Here is a 24,242-nt window from a genome sequence, read left to right as displayed (position 1 = left end):
TTTGTAAATCATGAATAGTGCTTTTTGATGTTTAAGACTAATTATATCCATGAATGCAAATGTCAGCAATATGAAAAGCCAGTTGCAGAATGGAACAAACAAACATGAGGTACCGTACCAGAAAATAGTTTCGAATTGCTGCATAGTCCTTTATGTCCTTTATAATCTAATGCCTTTTGAAGCTGGGCACTGATGCAGAGAGTAACTCGGAGTTTGTCTCTATGTACTAAGCAATGCAATTGGAGTCTGCTTCATTTTATTTCAAGTACTGTATCTGAATAGACACATAAACACAAAAGTAAACGCTTGGCCACATCTATTTATGTGTTTGTTTTGATAGTCTCACACAGCAAGTTAGCAATTGTTCTTAATTATTCTCTTTTAATTAGAGGAGAATGAGTTCAATAATAACATCAAAATGGTTACAAAGTGAGGCAGACTTTTCAAACACTTTCATGGATCAACAATCAGCTATTTATAATAATTCCTAGTGTTGCTGAGTCAAATAAGGTGGTATATACAAAAGGCTTAACATGTTACTCCATTCCTAGTGCATACATGTGATATGCTAATTAACTTTTTCTTACCCCATAAAGCACACATTAGGTGATTCTAAGCTGTAGAAAGTTGACATTTCAAACTAACCATCACACCGATGTTGATTTCTTTACTTTCCTTGCAAATTAAAGTCTATAAATTGTCATGTGTAGATATACCCTAATGCAACTGAAACAATGAGGTAAAGAAAGAGGAATTAACAAAAATACCATGTCCAATAGACATGTCAATGATTCCCTGAAAGATCTCGTAATTCTCACAATTGGCCCATGCGGGTATCAAACCAGAGACCTTGGCATTATTTATACCACGCTCTAACCAACTGAGCTAATCAGTCAACTAGATCCCCAAAGTCTTAAGCTTGTATTTCCTTAAGGTATCATTATTACATGACCAGTAGTTTGAGTTTCTGAGTTTCTAGATATTAGGAGCAGATTACATCAACTTTGCAATTTGAAATTAAGGCAAATAATAGTTTAATAGAAAAAGCCAGAGACACGGCAAATGAGTTTAAATGTCTTTTGAATTATACTTTTATTGGGTAAGCAATCAAATGATTAGATAAAAAAAATGGAAAGTGAAGTATCTTAATATATTTAATATCTCTTCAGTTTCCAAGTAATTTAATAATAAAACATTTGAAATACTACTGAATTATTATTCCTAACAACCATCTAAAGGTGTGTTTCTAAAGTGTAGATATAGATACTAATAGAAATGTAGATGCTTAGATGTACATGTGATTTACAACTTCAAAGGAAAAATAGATAAACAAAGAGATAATTGTGTGGGGTGGGAAGCTATAAAAGTGGTGTGGGGCATCATCCCCCAAATAGAGGTTAGGTATGAAATCAGTGTGGTCTATGATTTCCATCTAGTGGCAGTTCCCATGAATTGCAAATGCTCAGTTACCCATATGTTATTGAAGGGACCTTTTGGGCCAATTCAACCCATTTCCTTGATATAGTAAATGTTACATAGCATAAGCAGTCAAACACATATACACATGTATAGTAAAACTTTTTCATAAACCAATTCTTTCATAATTAGTATGATTGAAAAAGTGCATTTGGAAAGTACTTTCTGTTGGATAGGAAAAAGTAAAACTGAACTTATATATTTTAAAGTCACTTTAAGTTGAATTAAAAGATAATGAACTGGATTTGGTAAGTAAAAGTGGCCAAGCTTAGATGTAGAATATAATTTGTCAATATTAGAAGCTGTGTAGCTAATTGAGACATAGTCAATAGATCCATTTCAATAGCATAAATCATTGACTATGCAAATATGTCATTCAATTTCCATTTTTGTCAATTAAATCTGTACTTTAACTATTTCATTTGAGTGAATAATACATTCTGATTGCATCTCTTTAAGTGGAAGAATAATTGGAGAATAATTCAGTTCTTAAGAAGCTGTGGTGCTCGTGAAGAGACCCAAGTTCAATTCCTAGCAGCCACATCATTCACAACCAACTGGATCTTCAGCAGAGCTGCAGGGATTCTCACTCTTCTTTTCACAGTGACCCCCTTGTGCATAAACCCACCCACAGACACCCCACACACATAGCTCAAAAATAACAATATCAGTTTTAATCAATATATGGGATGAGGACTTACAGATATGCAGTTATGGGTCCTGTACTTTAAGAAGAATAAAAATTGGATGGTGTTTGCAATAATTTGAGAGATGTGAACACTTGCATTTAAATGGTTGTGGAGAAAATAAAAGAAAGGGAGGAATCTTTCAACTCTGTCATTAAAGATAAAAACAATACTGACTTAAGGATTTGATGAAACAAATAAAACTGAAGACATTTTCACGATCTTGATCATGAAGAAATAAAACCAATGATGATGATTTTCAAAATATTGTAGAAATTAAAATAATTTTTAAACCCACTTTGTGAGATATCAATTAAGAACATCCAACACTCTGTTATAAATGATGAGTCATTTTATTACTAGAGTTTAAAAATTGTGGTTTCTAGGTTACATTCTCAACAAAATGAGGAATGCTTCCTTTGATATAAACATTACAAACATCTAAATAGAAGAATGTAAAAAAATGTGTGCTTACATGATATTTTTAAATTACATCTTTGTAGTTTATTAGTTTCTAATGTATGATGGCCCGAGCTTCTGGTTAACCACTAAGTGGTCAGTGTGACATGCTGATCAAACTTGTTTATGCTTCTGAAAATGCAGATGATGTAGAGGGATTGTAATGATGGCCTTGCAGTTTATGCATTAGCACTGTTTCTGGCAATCTATGTTCACTTAATATTTGTGTTTCCTATTATCTTAAGTGTATCCTAGTTTGTGTAATAAGTTATTTGCAACCTTTGACCATTTACTTTTAGACACAAATACTAGCAAGTATTTAAATCCCATGGGTACTCTACAGAATAACTAATGCTTTAAAATGTATAGCGTCACTCAAGTTACAAAGGTAAAATATAAAATAATATTAAAAGGTTTAAAAACTCTGTCTAATATTGGTGTTTCTTTATTAACTCATAGTTGGAAAGGTGTCATGGTTGGTTAGTAGCTACCATAATTTAAAGAAGGGGTGATCTAACCAATATTCCATACAACCTGGGTATTAATATGAGATAAAATGTTTGCAAATTCTGTTGTTGAACAAATGTCTCTGACTATATGAATGTGGGTGAAGTTCGGTGTCAACATTCATATTGAAGAAATTTTTAGTTCTAATTTGTCTAAATACTAATGAATAGTTACAAAAATCATACATTTCGCTTAGTTAAGAACCCACAGATAACTTATATAGTAAAATCTATGCTTCCTCTACGATTAGAATTTGATTTTTTTGTTAATCTCAAAAGTTTATTGCAGACACAATAAAGGAAATTTGACAGACTTGCGTTAACTAAGAAATCAATGTGAACACCATTAGCTGTGGGGCAAATTCACATGACATGTTCCAACACTACAATGCATGGAGCACACAGTGACTCCTCCAATGTGGCCATAATGTACACCCTAAATCTAAACACAAGCACTTACTATCAGAATCTTCTTAAACTTCCCTCTGCTCTCTAGCCACCATGGGATGCATCAGAAGAATTCCGATGAGACACACAGCATAGTGTGGAAAGTAAAGTTCATTGGAGAGTGAAGTGTCCACTCAAGGGATGAGTGGATAGTGGCCTGATGGGCCATTGAGAAGGCAAGAATTCAGGTGGGGAGGGCAAGAGTGGACAAAGGAGCCAGTATACCAACTGACATTTTCAGAGAGACTTTGAGAGGGGAATCTGTGGTTGGTATGAAAATGAATAAAAAAATCTCTTAATAAAGGAAAGAAAAAATTGATATTCTTATGCGCACTCATTATGTCACCTTTGTATGAACACATTTCCTACAGCGTAGCTCTTTAATAGAGATAAATAAATGCACACGATAATATAATGAAAATAACAATGGTCTCCAAGTTGCAGAAGGAAAAATACATAGAATGGTTTTCAGGAGAAGGCTTAACTAGCAATGCGTTACATGAGGATAAGGAAATACAAGTAAATTTTGTGAAGACTGGAATGTACAGTGGGGCCACTTTGGTGGAGCAGTCACAGCCATTTGGTATCCTGGGTGACTTAAGAGATGTCAGATGTTTCAATCAAACAGCCCATGAGTCTTCTAACTAAGTCTTTGTGAGTCACAGTATGAAAATCCTAAGCACTCAAGATGCAGCAGGATGTTCCATTCTGAGGAAGAAATGCATTCACCCTTCTGTTTTCTAATCTCCTCCTATGTCCATTGTCACTGCCAAAATCAGATGTGCATTGTGAGCTGTTTGGGCAGTGTCAGCAGACAAGTCCCTTGGCCTCTGTCATGTTTGTTCTTTATTTGGAAGTCTTTGTTCTGGACAACTCTCCAGTAGTTCCTCTTTTCGGTACTCCCAGCCATAGTTCTGCTCTTACTGTTTTTCAGCCTCCACCAAGTCTGACATACATGCACTAAAACTGTAAGATGGGTAAGAATGTATTCTTTGTGTTCTATCTGATGAATGTAGGACTACACCTGATGGGCTGTCAAGTAAATGGAGATATAGCTGTAGATGAAGGATGCACACACCTGGTAGATTAAGGAAGGAAAAGAAGTAATTCCCATTGAGAGAACATCAAAACATCCTTTGGCCTTTTAGCTGGCATTCAGATATACCTTCTCATTATTCCTAAACTTCTTCATGTTTTCTCACTCCCACAGAAATAGCTGGGTTTTTTTTTTCAGGTCACAAACACTGACTATCTGATAAAAAGCAGTTCCAAACGATTTTGGAACATGGTCAAAGGTAGGCGACCAGAGACTGTAAACAAAGCAAATATGATCGGGGAAAGACAAGTACAGATGTTCCTCAAATGCCCATGGTGTTTAATGATATATCCCTTTATAATGAATTCTTGCAGCTCTGTTTGATGAATGACTGTGTATATTTTATTTCTAACTGCCTTGGTAATTTGCACTGACACTGTTCTGATGCTGATGGGTGATACCAAGAATGTAAAGCAGAATGATGTGATAGGCAATGACAGGAGACTACTCTAGAGCCCATCAGGGATGGACAGTTTTGAATAAGTGACATTTCAAATGACTCCTGAATGATGACAGGATAAAACAGTTATATGAATGCTTAGGAAAGAACATTCCAGGCAGGAGGAATAACAAATCAAAGATTTTGGAGATAAGACCAGCTTTGTGTTTGTGGAACAGAATGTGAGTCAGAGCAGATGAAATCAGTTGGTGAGTTTTAAATCATGTTAAGTAGATAAAGTTGCTGTTATTTCATCTCTAGGTCACAGTAAGGGTAAGCACCTGGCATTTCATGCTAAATATAACTAATTCATGCCATAGCAGTCAGTGTAAAGCCCATGATGAGAGTTACGTTTTAAACAGCCTACTTTAGTTCTTTATCCTCCAGATTGTAGAAGAACAGTAAATACTTGAGAACATGGCATTGAAGTAGCATGAGATCTTTCTTTTGATGAGAAGTAAAAACTTACTCCAGTAACTGAAGGAAACATTAACAAACCTTTTTTAGATTGTTAAATCTGAGTCACTTTCTGGGCATCCGTTTCCAAAAGGATTAAACAGTTTTCTAATCTGTCCGTTAAAAAGGCCATTTGATCAGAGGTACCATGTCATCTCTTTTAGAGAAGTCAGGTGGTGGAATTGTTAAAGCATTCTCTGCATTTACATGTGCAAACCCTGTCTCTACATTTTACTATGTATGCTGCCATCAATGTTGATCTGAATTCTCTGTCCCTCTATTTCTTCAACTATAAAGTACAGGATTATAAATTCTTTCAAATCAGCTCTCCGAGGATTAAATATATTAATCAAACTAAAGCTCGTATACATAACAATGAATGATATTCATGGTTTGCTATGATCATCCCTAAACAACAGGGACTTCTATCAAAAGACATTATAATGCATTTCCATTCTATAGTTTTTTAAAACATGCCTTTATAGCTCATGTTTGTTAAGTACTTTTTTTATTATTAGCAGCGTCAGTCAACACTGAAGAAGAAAACCAAAACAAAACTAAAACAGAGAAAGGAGGAGACTGTAATTTACTGGAATGTGTCATTTGGTTCTTTGCAGAATCCTTACTGAAGACATTTGAAGGCTGTTTGGTGAGTTTAGGAATTCAACAAAATGCTATCCATCACTGGCTCTTGTGTGACAAAACTTTTCCTGGGAAAAAAAAACAGCACATACATCTACAAAAAGACAGGGATCTCATGACAGACCAAAGCACGGATATCACCAATGTCAAACATGGTATAATAATGAGTTTTATTGGGGTTATTTATAGGAATATAGGTGAAAGATTACTTATAGGAGCAGAAATAATTCAAAAACAGCCGCATCATCAAAACCTACCCCCACATGAGTGACAGCTCACAAAAACTTGGGTCCTGGAGCACACTGAACAAGTCAACAGGGTGGATAGTGTCCTTTCCAAGTGACTCAATTGCTCTAAACCTCTTCCAGACAGCTCAGATTCTTCCAGGAAGCTGGAAGAATCTTCTTTGCAGCATGTCTTGTCTTGGAGCAGTGGTTCTCAGCCTTCATAATGCTGTGACACTTTAATACATTTCCTCATGTTGTGATAACCCCCAAACATAAAATTATATATTCATTGCTACTTCATGATTGTAATTTTTGCTGCTCTTATGAATCGTAATGTAAATGATTTTGAAGATAGAAGTTCAAAAAAGGGGTCAGGACCCTCTAGTGGAGAACCATTGTCTTATCTAGCCTCTTAGTCTTCATTGCTTACTCTGGCAGGAAGGGCCCCAGTGAATCTGATCGGTTTGGGAGACTTCCTGAAGCTATTTTGAGTTGTTTACCTTCCCGCTTAAGGAGCTACCCTACAGGATGAGTCTTAGAGGGAACTAGTACACAACTCATGCCTGTGTGAATGCTGAGCTACAGCCAGGCCCTTAAATCATAGTGTCTTTTGTCTCAACAAGGTAGACCTACTGAGTGGGTAGAAAAACTGTAATATCCAGGCCTTATGGATGGGTTCTAGGAAACATGTCTTCCATATATGACAGGATTTTCGCATTCATGATCTCATAGTAGCTTTGTTGCCTGCAGAAGATCAAACTTACTAATATTCCAACATAGTTGGGGGAAAAGCTCATGAAGCCCTTCCTCCACCTGAGGATTTATTGGCAACCAATGGCTGCCATGGGAAGAAAGATTGTTTTGTTTTGTTTTGTTTGTGGGTGTGGCTCTGATAGGTTGTCTCTTTTTGAGTGGATGGCAGCACACCCATGGAAGTATGGGCAGTAATAATTGAACTCAGTTATTAGAGAGAGAGAGAGAGAGAGAGAGGACATGAAGTTGGGTGGGGACCATAGGGAGGTGTGGGAGGAAATGGAAGGAGGAGCAAAGGTTGGATATGGTGAAAATACATCGAATACGCGTATGAAATACTCAAAACATAAGAACATATTAAAACAAAATTATCCACTTATATCCTTTTACTTTTTTTCCACTTTAAGTTATAATAGTATGCTAATTATCTCTCTGAATGTTTAATCATTTAATTATATGACAGAACTAGAGGTGTCAGACTATAAAAAGATGTATAGTCAATGTATGTGTAAAAATATGGAACTTCTAAAGCTTAACAGTTAATGAAAGAAAACTACTTAGTGATGAATCTGGAAACACTAGAAAATTCATTGAATCATGTATATGTAAATGTTAATAGAACCGAGCCCCATAAGCCATATGATTTGAGGTTTTGTGAGTTTTAAGAATACAGAAAATAATAAATATTTAAAAGAAAACAGATTTACAGATGATAACCCATTATGGTGTTTCAACTGCTTAAATAAATATGAGTTCTATAACAAGAGTTAAAACTGTTTCCCATCTCTGCTGTTTCTTTCAAACGCCATGTTTACACACATGGGAGGAAGACTGTCAGTTCCAGTACTGACAGGTGTGATGGATACTTTGAAATTCATATCTGTGTAGGAAATTGGAGAATCACTAAACTCCAGTAATTAAAGGGCTACCCTGTAGAAGAAATAATGAACTGTTTTTTAATCTTTGTTTGAAAATATAACAACACATGAAAAGACTTTCTCCAAGCATAAGCAATTACTCAAAATACTTGAAAAGTTTAGATAGCAAACATTCTTACACTCTTTAAAAAATGTTAATCCTCGAGTTATTTTTATGTCTTAATTTTAATGGTTGTTCTTGAGAAAATACTAGATGTCTACTCCCAAAGGGGAACATTTCCTCTTAGACTTTGCAATGATTTTCTCTCCTCCATTTTTAAGTGTTCCAATTCACAGCAATCCCATTGTCTCTTGTTGTAAAATTTGCATATATAAATTCTATCCAAGCAAATTCATACAAATGTCAACTGTGAAATATCTGGGCATTCCAGAAATTATCTACTAGAAGTTTACAGTTCTTTAAATGATACTTTTACCCACTGAGGGACTGATGTTATTCAATAAGCCTGCCTTTAAGAGTACCCCAACTCAATATTTTTTTTAAAAAAAAAAACACTCCATGAGGGATAATACATTATCACTGTCATTCTAATGAATGATGAACCAGAGACATTTGTCCAAAAACAGTGTAGAAGTTCAAATATTCAAAACTCAGATATTTTGTTTATATTCACAGACAAATATGTACAAATAAGAAAAAAATCAAGGAAAACTGACATTATCACCCAATCTTCAGATGTCCACAATTGTAATTAACTTGAAATAAACTTTTATAGTCATAACAGCATAGAATCAATTGGGAAATTATTTATTTCATCATATTATTAATCATAAACAGAGACAAAGTCTTGCTATTTTAATTTCCATTTCATTCAAATTTCTATTTGCCCTTCCACAAACAGTTTTGGCCAAATGCATTTTCTATTTTCTGGTAAAGCACACAAAAGACTCCTTTGTACATCACAATTTTAAATAGTATCAAGACAAGTAGGTAAATAAAAACAACTGAAATGAATAGTTTATCATCATCTAAATGCAAACTAACACAGCACAGAGAGAAATCGGTCTGTTGCTCCTCATTATTTACTTAACAGTTATTAATTATGATAATACATTTCACAGTAAAGAATGGGAAATCTTGACAGGGGCGCCACAAATTATAAGAGACAAACACACAGCTCAGCATACGGATGTATCCAATCTTACAAAGGTATAAACATCATTAAGAGAACAAAATGTTTATAATGAGATGATCAGTTTTAGCTTATAAAAAATATTGCAAAAAGTACACAGCCCTCAGAAACCTCAAACAGAGCTTATTCTTTTGTTAGTATCTCATATTATCAGGATGTTGTTACCACAAATACTAAAGCAATATTGAAACGATGTTAACTGGACTCCACCCTGTAATCTTGTCCTCAGTTCTTATCTTGATCTCATCATGCCTTCTAGGGGTTCACAAAACTTTTAGTCATCATTTCCCTTTAGGCTCCTCCTGGTTCTGATAGAGTCTCAGACATTCCTTGCTATCAATGACCTTGACAGTTTGAGGAGTACTGCTTGGGTAATTTAAAAAATATTTATCTATCAGGATTTACTTAAATGTTTTTTTTTTCCCTCTCATGATTAGACTGGAGCATGGATTTTGAGGAGGAAGGCCACTGAGGAAAATTATTTTCCCATTACATTGTATCCAATGTATATGGTATGAGAATTATTTATCAATGTCAGTGCTGACCTTGAACAGCTGAAACAAACAAAATCACACTTATCCATTATGAAGTTATCCGTGCTTTAGCTCCACATACTCTGCTGAATATACAGGATGAATGGCTATGGGTGGGATACGCCTGTGAATCATTTGGAATTCCTCTTCCAGGAACATATGTCTTTCCTCATTCCATTTAGTCAGTTCTGTTTCCTGAATATTATTTAATGCCTTTCGTTTTGATCAAGTGCTACTTTATTAAAATTTTGTCAAAATTATTCCATAAATAGGTCTTCGAAAGCTCTTTTGGTTGCCTTTTGTGTTCCTTGTTTGTTGTTTAAGGCATTTGTTTTCGTTTTTGGTTTGTCCGTTGTTGGCTAATTAGATCTTTTTTTTATGCTTGTAAGGGCTTCTACCATGTTTTAGCTCCTCTTAGAACCACGCCTTTTCACCAAAAAGTCTTTGTGTCCACTCTTAAATAATATTTGCAAGCAAAGTTAGGGAGCCAGGTATGTGTATTGTCACGTAATGTCCTTGCTCCTTGGTCCTCTCATCTGAAGTAGAGAAATGCATGTGTATATTACTAAGAGTATTTGTCTATTTTCTGAGGCCAAAATATAGTACTTGAGACTGGTATTTCATAAAAAAAAAAATAAAAGTTTTATTTTGGCGTTCATAGACAGTATTGGTTTTTATATAGTTTCTAAGTCTTCTTGTGGCCTTAACTCATGGTAGAAAGCGGAAGAGCAAGTGTCTGAGTTTGCAAAAGACAAAGCATTAAGGCAGATCTTGCTTTGAAGCAACCTGCTCATACAGTCACTTGTCAACTCCTGCAAGAAATGCATTCATCTTTTTTCTATCTTCTTATTTTATTTTTGGGTGTGCATAGGTATTTTGCATTTTACAGCCCTGTATGTCTCTGTACCACGTGTGTGCAGTGTCTTTGGAGGTCAGATTACCTGGGACTGGAGCTACTGACAGTTGTGAGCTTCCATATAGGTACACTGGGGATTGAACCTGGGCCCTCTGGCAGAGCAACCAGTGCTCTCAACTCCCATTATGTAGTTCTAGCGCCTCATTAATTTATTTTAATAAGCTAATTTCTTAAAAAGTCCAACAGCCAACAGTACCTCAACGGCAATCAAATTTCAAATGCATGTTCCACATGATACATAATTTTTAAACCATAATAGCATATATGTATACTAGCATGTACATAGACATACATACATATCTATATACTTGCAAATGCATGATTTTATGTATACATACATGTATATACAGATACACACATATATGTCTATATGTAACCATCTGTCGGTGTATTCTCCTATATGTGAGTAGACTCATATTTTGCAATCCAGTCATTAATAGATAAGTAATTCTAGATTCTTATATGTCAATTCAACACTGAGCTTGAAACACCTCATCAACACATTTGGATCCACTCTCCTACTTAAATTTTTACAATAAATAACAATAAAAGCATCAGGAAGGTTAAATCACACTCCTTTCTGATGATTTTCTCAACTAGTATACACAAATAAGTTTTCTGAATTGCTAGCACGAAGCACCCATTTGCTATACTGTTCTGGACAGTGTGCAGACAATAGAAATTTGTTGTTCAGTGTCCACCTCAAGTACCAATAGATTGACTGTCTGCTGAGAACTTCTGTTGCAAGGCGTCTTGGGCTAAGTCCACACACGGCAGCAGAATAAGGAAACCCACTACACCTTCATAAAGTCATTGGACCCACTCATGAGGATGGAGTGCCTGGCCCCATTTCTTAATATTATCACATTGGGTATTATGCCCCAGCACAAGCACTTTGGAAGGACACAAATATTCAGTCCATAACAAATTCATTGTTACATTTCTGTTTATTATTTTTTTCTCTACTCATTTCCAGAGTTATTAAAATCAGCACGTTTTATCCTTCCCACATCAATGAGGCTATCTCATACAGTTATAATAGTTAAACTTAATTTTTATTAAATTCTACCTAACATCCAGTATGTGTTTGTAAATAAGGGAGGAAGCCAGGATGACCTATCTGGTACTGGTGTTTTAGTTTTGGTCTTTCCATGGCAAAATTCAATATACTGTGAAAATTTCGTATTTTACCTACAAACCACTACAGTATTACACCTCATAATTTCATCATCTTAAAAATACTTTCACTTTATCTATCCAACCCTTCTTTAACAACTGGCAGACACTGATCTCCTTTCATTATCATTATAAATTTTCCTTTCCCCAAAATGTCATTTAGGATTGCCTTTACAAACTAACTTCTTCCACCAAGGAATATGCATTTAAGAAATCCATTGTTGTGTTTTGATATTTCGGTTCTCCTTTTCGCTGGATGATCTGCATTGTATACAAGTTTTGAACTGATTATTTATTTATATTTTGAAAGACATCTTTTTTGCTTGTACTTTGGGAAGACAGTGAATAAACTTGTTATAAATGTTTGCATAAAATAGTTTTATAGACGTAAGTTTTCAAATTAGTTGGGTGAGAGCTTAGACTAGATGATATTACATTGCATTTTGGTAGGAATTGTCAACTTTATCTTCCAAAGTGAATATATTCATTCTCATTAGGAATTGACACTTAGAGAATTTTGACATTTTACTGATGCCTTTATAAAACTTAAGTATATAATTGTTATGAAAATGTGAATGATGAATTTTATGTGTATTAATACTACATTCATACAACTTTTATGAGGCATGAGTTCCTGCCATTTGTCTATTTTCAAAATGAATTGTTTTCTAATTGTTAAACTTTGAGCTCTCTTTGGATAAAGGGTGTGCACTTTGAAAATATTTTCTTCTAGCTTATGGTCAACTTTGTATTCTGCTGACATTGTCTCCTGTGAATATCTTTATTCACAGATATCACAGATAGCTTTAATTTTACTGAAGACATATTAACTTTTATTTTTCTTTCTTGACTTGTCCTTTCATTTGTGGAAGCTCATTACCCAATCAAAGGTCACAAATACTTTTCTATAATTTCATTTCAAAGATTTAATCTTGCTTTGGATTTTATATTTCAGTGTTTTATTTTATTTGGTTTAATCTTTGTGAAAAATGTAAATTTGTGACAAGATGTTCACATTGACTTGTCTTGCTGCCCAAAGACATTAATTTGCAATAAAGACTCCTTATCCACTGAATTGCATTTGCTCAACAGACAAAGATCAATTGATTAGTATGCATATTTTCATTTCTGGAACTACTGTTCTACTAATTTAAATTAAGTTGTTCTTTAATAATATCATGCATTTGATAATTTTAGTGTTAAAACTTGATAACTAGATATTGTGATTTCTTCAGCTCTGTTCTTCTCTGTCAGTGTTATCTATTCAAAAGGTTTTGGGTTTTGTTTCTTTGTTTTTGTCTTTCCACGCCAACTTAATCTGTTTATATCTGTTCTACTTTTAGCTATTTTGGGCCAGTCTAGTGAATCAGCTGTTAAAATAGTGCTGGTAGATAAGGTTTTCGGCTATAATAGCTGATGTTTCTATGTCATGAAATTATATCAATGTTTTTATAATGCATCTTGATTCTCTGATGTTAGATACCTGCATTAAAGTTGTTTGTGTTCTTAGATGTTTCAACACCTAGCATTATGCAGCATCAATTTTTAAACTAATACACTTCCTTCTCCCAAAATCTGGTTTGTCTGAAATTAACTTAGGTACTAGGCTCTCTTTTGATTATTATTATGGAATATTTTTATTTCTGTTAGGATTTCACTTGAACATTTCCGAAGAATGTGTCACTAGATGCAGAGTTCTTTTTTTTTTAATTTTATTTTTCTTCATTAAGAAATTTTCTACTCACACCTCATGCTATCCACAGACCCCCCCTTCCCCTCCCATTCCCCAGCCCTCTTTTCCAAGCCACCCCGCATCTCCACATCCCCCCAAATCGAGGTCTCCCATGGGGAGTCAGCAGAGACCAGCACACTGAGCCTAGACAGGTCCAAGCCCCTTTCCACTGCACCAAGGCTGTGCAAGGTGTCACACCTCAGGCACCGGATTCCCAGAAGCCTGCCCATGTACCAGGGACAGATCCTGATTCCCCTGCCTGGGTGCCCCCCAAACAGTTCGAGCCAAACAACCATCTTCCGTGTCCAGAGGGCCTAGTCCAGTCCCATGGGGGCTCCACAGCCACCAGTCCACAGTTCATGGGTTTCCACTAGTGTGGTCCATCATCTCTGCACATACTATTGAATTCAGTATTCTACTTGAGACTCTTCTTACTCCTAGTTTACAACAAATGATCGCCTTAACATCTTGATAATGTGGTGCCAATTCCCACAACCCTACCTCAGCTTCTTTCGGGATATACTTTTCATTAGTGGCTTTCTGAATTTTGAACATAAAAGCTTTATATTTAGTGTTTTTGTTTGCTTTTATTGTGTTTATCATGCTTGAGATTCTCCCCGCTTCTTAGATCATTGGTTTGGTGTCCCCTATTAATGGAAAAATAAAAGCAGTGAATTTTGCTTCAAGTATTTTCCCTGACACAAGTTTTGAATAGTATTTCTCATTATACTATCCCTTCATATTTTTGTCAGGAGACTTTCTTTTGACATATTTTTAAGTACATTGATTATTTTCTCAATAATACCAAATCTATGGATGAAGCCATCAAAGTGAGTTTTCATTATTATCTTATTTTACTTCTGTCATCTCTTATAATTCTTTCTCAATCTCTTACATCTTTATTTTTTTTTGTTTCTCACCTTTTCTGATGTACTATTGTCTGTTTTTCCATTTACATATAAATTGGCTATTTTAATTCACTAAGTAATTCTAAAATCCTATTCTGTCAGATTATGGCTCCATTACTTTATTTGCCTATAAATAGTATGTGGTATTGTTTGCTTATTTGCTTTTCAGAATATTTTGTAACCTTTTTGTTGAAAGACAAATAAAATGTATCAGATAATACGAACTTATATAAATAGGCCTCTAGCATAAATGTGTATACTAATCTGAGAGAACTGGTCTCTGTTAAACATTTATAACTCCTCTTGCATGCCAACCCCACCCCTTGGAGATACCCAGAGCTTTAATTTCCCACAGTCTCTCTGTATTGATATTGTTTTTCTATTTGGAACTAGCCGAGGACACTTTATTACACACAGATTATTTCTTATTTCATTCAACTCTTTCACTTACCATCCACTACTACTGTACCAGAGTTCTGCTGATATGGTATTTGCAGGTTTTAAGAGTATCATATAATTTTATGGATTAAACAGAATGTGACCCCTATCAGCAGTTTGTGAGGCTCTCTTCTCCTTCCATCTTGAACCTTTCTTGAGACAGAAATAGTAGAGAAAACTGAAATCGTCAGAGAACCCCAATTGGATTAAGGCTCTAAATCTTTTCCATTTTACGTTGGTCTTCATTATGGAGGCCCCTAGGCATGTTTCACTAAAATCAATTGTAGTCATCTGTCTTCCCTAGAACTGGTCTTTCTTACACTTTCAGTGATGACCCTCCTTTGGGTAAATAAAACTCAGAAAGAAATAAATGCTCTTTGAACCTGAAGTTCTAGTTTTAGCTTTTTCTAATTCTTTCTTATATTAGTACACATTCAGCTTCCACCAATCAAAAACACAACTCTCCTTTGTTTTCGCTACAGTCATGTTACCTGGTGTTTCACTCTAACATAAAGGATCTTGGCTATTAATTCTCAGATTTTCAGGTTTGCTGGATTTCTTGGTGGGTGGGAGGCAGGGGTTTCCATCAGACTTCATGACTCATTTACATCAAAGAAAAATGGATTTCTAATTTTTCCAGATTTTTTCCCCTTATTGAAAGGATAAATCTGACTTCTAAACTACTTAAGGCTGAAGCACAATTTGGATTCCTACGCTAATGGTAGTAGTAGTGGTGGTAGTCATAGTAACATTTTAAGGCATGGCAAGCAAATCATATCCTTCCCTTGCAACTAAATGAAACATATCTTTATTCTCAGTAAACACTAAAATGTGTGATCTTTAACACCCTTCAAATACTTGAGATGGTAAGTGGTGCATATGAAAGAGTTTATCTAAATTAGTATTTAAAAATTAGTTAGATCACTTTGCACTCTGAAAGCATGATATATAAGATCCACAGCCAAGTACTAGGCAGAGTTCCAGGAGTCCAGTCAGAGAGAAGAGGGATTCTATGAGCAAGTGAATCAAGAATATGATGGGGGAAACCTGCAGAGACGACCAAACCAAACTAGTGGGAACTCCTGAAAGTTGAATCAACAGCTGTGGAGCCTGCATAGGACTGGAGGAGGCCCTCTGCATGGTTGACAGTTGTGTAGCTTGATCTGGTAGCACACACACACACACCCCCCACCTGGCGGTAGGATCAGAATCCACCCCTGGTGCGTGAGCAGGCTTTTTGAAGGCCGCTACCTATAATGGGACACCTCATACAGCCTTGAGGCAGGGGGGAAGGGCTTGGAATTGCCTCTACTGGATGCGCCTCCCCATGGGAGGCGTTGCCTTCTTGTGGGGAGGAGAGGAGGGGGCGGGTCGGGAGGGGGAGGCTGGGGGTGTGGGAGGAGGGAAGAGGCGGATCTTTGATGGGCGTGTAAAATGAATGAGTAACCAACGAGGCCATGGCCTTTTACTCTTGCACCTTGCAGACAAAGAGATACTATTTAGACAAAAGAGAAATTTTTACGCCTTGTAACTATGCTGCTTATTATAGATGTTATTTTGTTTAACAGAGGAATGCATTTTTCTAAATTCATTACCCGTTGGAATATCTCAAATCAAATCGCTTTTCATTCATCTTGCTCACAAAAATCATGACTACAACTCACACAAACCATCTAGCACAAAGCCTGTTTTAAAAATAATGTTTGAGTATCTTGTGCAAAATTACTGCATTTGGAAAGTTGTAAAAAAAAAAAAAAAAACCCATCATCAGTCAAGGCTTTTCATTAATATGAAGTAGCTTTCTCATTGATAACTTTTTAAAGATCTTAAGTACAATAAAATAGAATAAAATGCGTTATTTTGTAGTTACCGGCTGTAACAGAAATGGCAGATACTGGGAAGATCATTGTTAGTTATAAAACCAAATGGTGATAAATCTTTTTCAAAATTCTGTGTCGCTCAGTACAATATCCAAGTTCTATAAAGTGGAATGTTTTAAATTTAGTTTTCATTAACAACTTTAAACTGCAAGCTAATTATAATTGTAATAATTGAAATTGCTTTCCCATAAGTAAATTATTTTCAGAGTGCGGAGTAGATACCAGGAAAAGACAATGATCTATTGTCTTTCATGTCTACAATTTGTTGAACAAGACCCTCTAAATTAAGAGCCTAGAAAACATCTTCATTGGTTTTTGAAATAATTAGCTCTGAAAGTCATGGTCCAAGACCCTTTTTAGATTTAGATTTAAAGTGATTTTTCTTATACTTGTCAAGTCTTGACATTTTATCATTTGGTATCTAAGGAGGGGAAAATTATTTCCCTCCCTGGAGCATTGTAAACAAACTTCGTCTTATGTTGGATTGCTAATAGTATTAAAAACAAACTTATTTTGTATTCATTATATTTTGGTCCTTCATGAAAAGTGGGTGAAGTACTACACAAGAACAGGTATCTGGCTTAAGTACAATATCCTGTGTGTTTTTTTGAAGTAAAACTTTAAAAGGAAAATATTACTAAATACTACTGCTCATTCCTCTAATACAGTGGTTCTCAACCTTTCTAATGCTGTGACCCCTTAAGTTCTTCATATTGTAGTGACCCCCCAACCATAAAATTATATTTTCATAACTGTAATTTTGCTACTGTTATGAGTTATAATGTGAATATCTGCTACCCAGATGATCTTAGGTGACCCCTGTGAAAGTGTCATTCAATGCCCAGGTTGAGAACCACTCCTCCAATACTTGGAATTTTCTGATAAGAACTCTCTCTACTCAGTCTTATGAAAATGAAATTAGTTATTCCTCAGACAATAGAATGCTCTCCTTCTACAATACTTTAAAGTATACAGGAGCCCTTTAAAGGTAATTTTATTTAGAGAACTATTTATGTTAATATCACATTTATATAATATGAATTTTTTATTAGTTTTAGTCACTGACAAATTCTAAGCATGAAGAACAATATTAACTACAAGAGAGGTGATTCGTTAATATTAGTTGAGAGAATGTCTCTTTTCTTGGAATGTCATGTCTCTCAGAGATATGTATTGCTTGGGTCTCAGTTGTGTCTTTAGTACCAGAGGAGACATTTGGTGAACACTATTAGACTGACAAGTTGAATGATGAATTTTAAAATTATACCAATATTAAAATGTTAGTAGTGGAAAAGATGAGCACTGTGGCAAATAATCAGAGCAATCCAGAGTTTAAGGCAGGGAAACTGAGAGTCAAAAGCCAGCTTGGGTGCAGAACCTGTCTCCAATATACAAATATGCACATACATATAAAATTTCATGTTGGTGATAGAAGCAGAGAATGACATAATGGTTGACTCATGAATGATCTATTTAATGTTTCAGGTTGTTACAGTCCTTAAAACTAAAAAATCAATGCTTGCTAAATTTCTGGTGATTTATAATGTGTATTTTTTCCACTAAATTTCCCAAAGATGAATGTGCTTTCTGCACTAGCACAGCTATTATGACAGATAAGCCAGAGGATCATATTTATGAGTCTTTTACAAATGAAAATTTGCATGTTTCACTTTTATTCATTCTTCCCTTCAGTCAAGAATTCAGTATCACGATAAAAGCCATCTAAAATTCTTACAAATCTAAACGTAGAAAACATCATTAGAGATGGAGCTGAGGTGACACTGATGTCTGCACACATTTGGCTGGAGTGATGATGAAGAAGTTAGCTTTCACCATAATGGTAACCCGAGACAAAGCACATTTTAAAATGACATTTTTAGACTTATAAAAGATAATGCACGCATACTGTCGTTTAATCATTCCTTAGTCATAAACTAATTTCATTAGCATGGTGTCATTGAGTCTATTGTTATCGTACTATTTATTGTGTTAGTACCTATTTAGAACACTTTGTGGCATTACAAGTCAGAAGGACTGGCATTGTTTTCCTTCTTGGTTTCTTTTAGTCACATCTACCACAGTCAAAGGCTGTTGCTTCTCCTCCCGAATGGCCCTTTCATTTTTCTGTGCTGAGCTCAGATTAATAAAGACATAGAATCACGGTTTAAGATAATGTTGATCCCGGAGAACACCTGAGGATGTTATGATGTTTTTCCTGACGAATTAATAGGGTGGAGTTCTAGAGGCACCACCCGATGTCCTTCTGAAGAAAAATTCAGGGGGTCATGAAACCCAGGCTTAAAACTCCAGAGAACTGCAAGTGTGTGGATCTGCCATCAAGAGGGGGACAGGTGATTTCTGAAGGTTAATATAATGTTTTTTTTTTAAACATGATCTTTCATTGTTTTCATATTTCCTCGGTTACAACTTTCATTTCCATGCTAATCTTCCTGTCTTCTTTTCTCTTTCTTTTTCCTCTCCTTTAAATTTTCCCTTAGGAGTTACAATGAAAATGCCTAGATGCTGGGAAAAATTCTCAGTCTTCTTATCATCTGTGTAAGATGCGGATCTCCTCGACATGTCCCCAAGGTATGCAGCTGCGGAGCAGGCAGGCAGGGAGGGCTTTCATGATGTTTGATGTCTTTCTGTTGCTAAAACTGAAAATGAAAACTATACTAATTTTGAGGGTCGTTATCACAACTCTCCTGAGCGACACATAATTGAAAACAGACTATGGCTATTTGATAAACACCACAGCTGGGTCGTTAACCCTTCTTACACTATATTTTGGATGATATTTTTCCCTTCCTCCAAATTCTCTCAAGGTTGGTTTTTTTAATAACCAACAAATTCAATCTGATCAATGCTCTTACTGTAAGAATAGCTTCCTGCAGATCTATCTAGTTACTTACAGAAACTCCTGTTAGCTGAAACGTAACAATGCTCATAGTAATAAACTTAAGATTTGGAATATTATATGTTTTTATATATGCATTAATATATCTTTTCTTTTTCCTTTTCAGCAAACTAAACATGAAGACAGCTTTGGAAATTTTTCACAAACATCCCAAGAACTCATAAAATGAGGGGTATTCTGGTTTTTGCCTGTAAAAATATAATGTTTAACTTTCTTGGAGACCATAGAAGGAATACATAATTTAAAAAATAGTTTCAGGACAGTTGCAAAAGTAGTGAACAGTTATTAGGGCTTCCAAATTATAATTCATGATATCACATCCTTGTAGACTTTGAAAATAATGAAAAAAAATACATTCATTATTAAAACAATGTAAATGTCTTAGAAGCCTTTAAAAAACTAACCCCATAGGCTAACACATATAATAAAGGTCAATAGTATTATATGACAAAATTTTATAAAATTTCCTTCGTGTGTTCTGCATACCTGCCTGTTGTTGTGGACAATCTAATCTGGAATTATCAAGACACTCAGGTGATGAGCCTTTAATCCCCAAATCAAACCAGCACTGTGACAAGTTATCACCTCTCAGACTGCCTCCTGAAAATTTGGATTTTGAAAACTCTACCCTTTCTTTGTTTCACTTTCTGCAAGGATGCTGGAGAGTTGATATTACCTCTGCAGCTATCTTACAAGAAAAATCAGGCCGGACCCTTAAGAGTTCAGAAACTAATGTAAATATAAGAGGGAAATTTCCAAGCTCGAGGTCTTGGTGTGCTCAGTGAAGGCCACACAAGGCTGACAATGACGCACTCCATTTCTGAGGAAGGTTAAAGGAAGGGTCACATGCAAAGCCATAGCATAAATCTGGGAAGGGGTTTCAAGTTAGCAATTGTCACTTTGATACGTCCTAATGATGTGATCCAGCACAATATGCTTTACAAACACTTGAGTTAGCTAAAAGTTTGTCATAAATATTTTTACATAACCATCTGTATTTTCAGTTTCCATAGAGAAAACTTAGGATATAAAAATACAAAGGGTACAGTCTAGTGCGTTCCCCTCCCTGAGTCACAAACCTAGGTCTTGACCCTGCTACAGTTGACAATAGATAAAGTCAAGAGGGTTAATTTCAGAATTTCATAACATCTCAAGGTTTATTTTATTTTCTGTTTCCTGGGATCATATTACCAGTGACACAATTGAGAAGTTATGCAAAATTTAAAGAGCAAATTGGTTTTATACATTAAAAATGATTTTATGCCAGGCACTAACTGATACATATGTTCTATGGATGCAGAAACTCTCTGTAGATCCTTCAAGACATACGGAAGACTCTCCCATTCACTTACAACAGAGGAAGGAATGGGACTTCACAGCAATAACAAAAATAAAGTTTTCATTTCTATGTTCCACATAATTTCAGTGCCCCCTAAAGCACAGTGCATGGAGTTCAAAATCCCAAGTATGATTTTGTTTATTTGCCTCACATTATTTCCTAACTCTTGTCTGAGTAATTTTACATAATAAAGTTTGGATAATGGAGAACAACAAAAAACACTGTTTGTTGTGTTTTCCTTTGTATCCATATGATTTAAAGGCAGATGTACTTGGTTAAAATTCTAGTTTGCCTGATGTTAGTTACTTATTCTTTATGACATTATTAATGTGTAAATATAACATTTCTGAACTTTTGCTCAACATCCATTGCTTATAAGGTTGTAACTATATATAACAAATGATGATTATCTATTTTCCCATCCACAATATTGTTTTTCTATAGTGTCTAATTTTCTAAGGGAAGATGAAAAATACTTCTAATGTACAAGACACTTAATCAGATCCGTTGTAAGAATTCATATGCATCACTATATCAAATTAGTATTTTTATTAGCATATCACATTCTGCATAATATATAATTTATGTGATTTATATAATCTTTGTTTCTGCAATTGTACTAAAACTTTCAAAAGCCTGTAAGAGTCAGCAAACATTCAATAAAAGAACTGAGATGTTAAAAATTGATATTACTACATTGTTTTATGAAAAGCCAATTCTGCATGCGTACTCTGATTCACTGCTTAAAAAACCTTTACATGTAGATACAGGAGGTACTGATTTTACTAGACTAAGTCCATGCCAGCTTACTAAGGGATCGACGGGAATTATAGACTTCCTGTCTATCATCAGAAACCCCAGTTTATACCCTGTTTCTCTGGATCCAGAATCCTTCTACTAAATCAGAATGTTTTCCAAAGAAAATGTAAAGTGGTTCATATGTAATTTATTGTGAAATAAGTCAGTTTATTGACAGTTGTTTTTCCATGTGATATACAAATATATTTTCTTAATGTCACCATTTTTAAACTGTGATAAATAAGATTTCTCTAACAGAAATGGAAAAAGCATCTTCTTTTTATTCACAAGTCATTTTGTTTTGCTTTGTTTTGTTTTACAGTGGCAGTTCTTGGAAGAGATTTTAGAACAAGGTAGTTTCCCATATAACAAGGTAGTCCTCAAGCATATCAGTCCCTAGAACAGTGTATCCCACTAATGTATCATGAACTCAACCCACGTTTGAGCTTGCTGTCTCTGGTAATAAATACATTGCTGATAGGCAATGTTTCACCCCTAGAAACTTTCTCTTGACCCATTCAAATGTGCATTAATTTTTAACAGAGGTTAAAAATTCAAGCTCTAACTCTTTTATGTGGTTTCTAGTTAATGCATTGTTTCTCTTTTCCTTGGTATTTTTTTTGTAGTTAATCATATGTAACAGCATAACTATGAATAGAGTGTTCACAAAGCACAAATATCAAAGGGTTCTCACATATAAATGGTTGACCTACTGATGGATCTGAAACAGATGACTCATGAAGGTACAATGCTTTTTTACATTTATCTTACCTTACATGGTTGTAGATAATGGATCTGCATTTCTATAATCATGTGAGGAGTTAGAATGTGAAAAGGCAACAGAGCAGCCAGGGGACCCAAGTGCTGGAGCTTGCTCTGTGAGGAGAAGGGTCAGATCACTAATGGGTCATTGACTGGGTGGTTATGCGTTCAGAATTGTTACTTCTATACAAATGCACTCAGATTGATTTAGGTTCTTTTCATTGTGTCAGAGGTAGGAAGGATGAAATAATATCCAATCTTATGGGCCGGCCATCAGTGAGGAGACTATTCCATAAATTGTGGCACATGGTATCCTAATGAGTTTAACTTCTGCTCTGATAATTGTGTCACTCTCCCACACATGGACACTAGTAATCCCAAGAAATAACCCGAGAACAAGATATCAGTCCTCCTCTTCTGCCTAGGTTCCTTTATTAATAGACACGAGTCAGGACTGACGGGCTGCATTTCTAACCATTTGTGCTGATGGCTGTTGAGAAGCTGTGATGTAGACAGAAGAGTGTTATGACAAAAATCCTCAGACACCATGTGTTAAGACATAGTGTCAGATGTTTCATGTCAGCGTGATACCTCCTCCATCATCAAACATTCTTACTATGCCAGCTGACCTTACAGGAGCACAGACCATGCTTAAGAACACATAAGAAATTAACTCAGTATTCAAGATGTGTGTTTTTAGGGAAAACTACTGCCAGAGAAAACCTGTGACTGTAATTATACAATAATTTCTGTATCTGTAATGTTAACCAGCAATTCCCTCACCCTGCCTCCCTCCTTGCAAGCTCTGATTTCTGGAAAAAGTATGTTAACCTTTATTTATCTTTTTAAGTTAACCTTTATTATCTTCATTTTGCTTTATGCTTCAAATTTGCAGGTAAATGTATATTACTAGCCTTTGATAATTTTGTCTTGTGACATTAGTTTTATTTGCTAATTTACTATCAGATAAAAATATATTTTTAAATAGCTTCATCTAGTTGTTTCCTTTTAATATATTTATGTCATTGATATTAGTTTAACGACTTATCAAGCTAGAATATTTATGCAAGATCAAATAGTAGCCGGGCGATGGTGGCGCACGCCTTTAATCCCAGCACTCGGGAGGCAGAGCCAGGCGGATCTCTGTGAGTTCGAGGCCAGCCTGGACTACCAAGTGAGTCCCAGGAAAGGCGCAAAGCTACACAGAGAAACCCTGTCTCGAAAAACCAAAAAAAAAAAAAGATCAAATAGTAAATACTATCATCCTGCTCTTATGTACAGTCTCTCTCTTCAGGCCTAATTTATTGGCCCAATTTTCCCACTTCATTAGGGTTTTTGACTTTTTGTTTTTGTTGTGTCTTGCTACAAGATACCGGTATATATTACAGGCTTGCCTTGAACTTACTATGTAGCCTAGGCTAGCCTCAGCCTCATACGTACTTATATTAAAGCATGTCATCACCCTCAGCTTTATTTAATTTTATTTTTATATTTATTTTTTTGGTAGGGTTTGAGGTGACACTATTCCTTGGGAGACATGAACAAATATCTGTTCACTCCAGAGAGGGAACCAGAGACAGATCAA

The 24,242-nt window shown here is 35.3% G+C and overlaps 1 protein-coding gene across 1 annotated transcript in view; it reads left to right on the top strand.

Moving 5' to 3' along the window:
- The window catches only part of Galntl6 (polypeptide N-acetylgalactosaminyltransferase like 6), a 1,088,908-nt gene that overhangs the window by 343,516 nt on the left and 721,150 nt on the right, over nt 1–24,242 (top strand). The window lies entirely within an intron of this gene.

The sequence above is a fragment of the Peromyscus californicus genome, unplaced genomic scaffold (genome assembly GCF_007827085.1).
Source record: "Peromyscus californicus insignis strain IS unplaced genomic scaffold, ASM782708v3 Scaffold_23__1_contigs__length_62951481, whole genome shotgun sequence".
Classification (NCBI taxonomy): Eukaryota; Metazoa; Chordata; class Mammalia; order Rodentia; family Cricetidae; genus Peromyscus; species Peromyscus californicus.
This window is presented reverse-complemented; position numbering and strand designations above follow the sequence as displayed.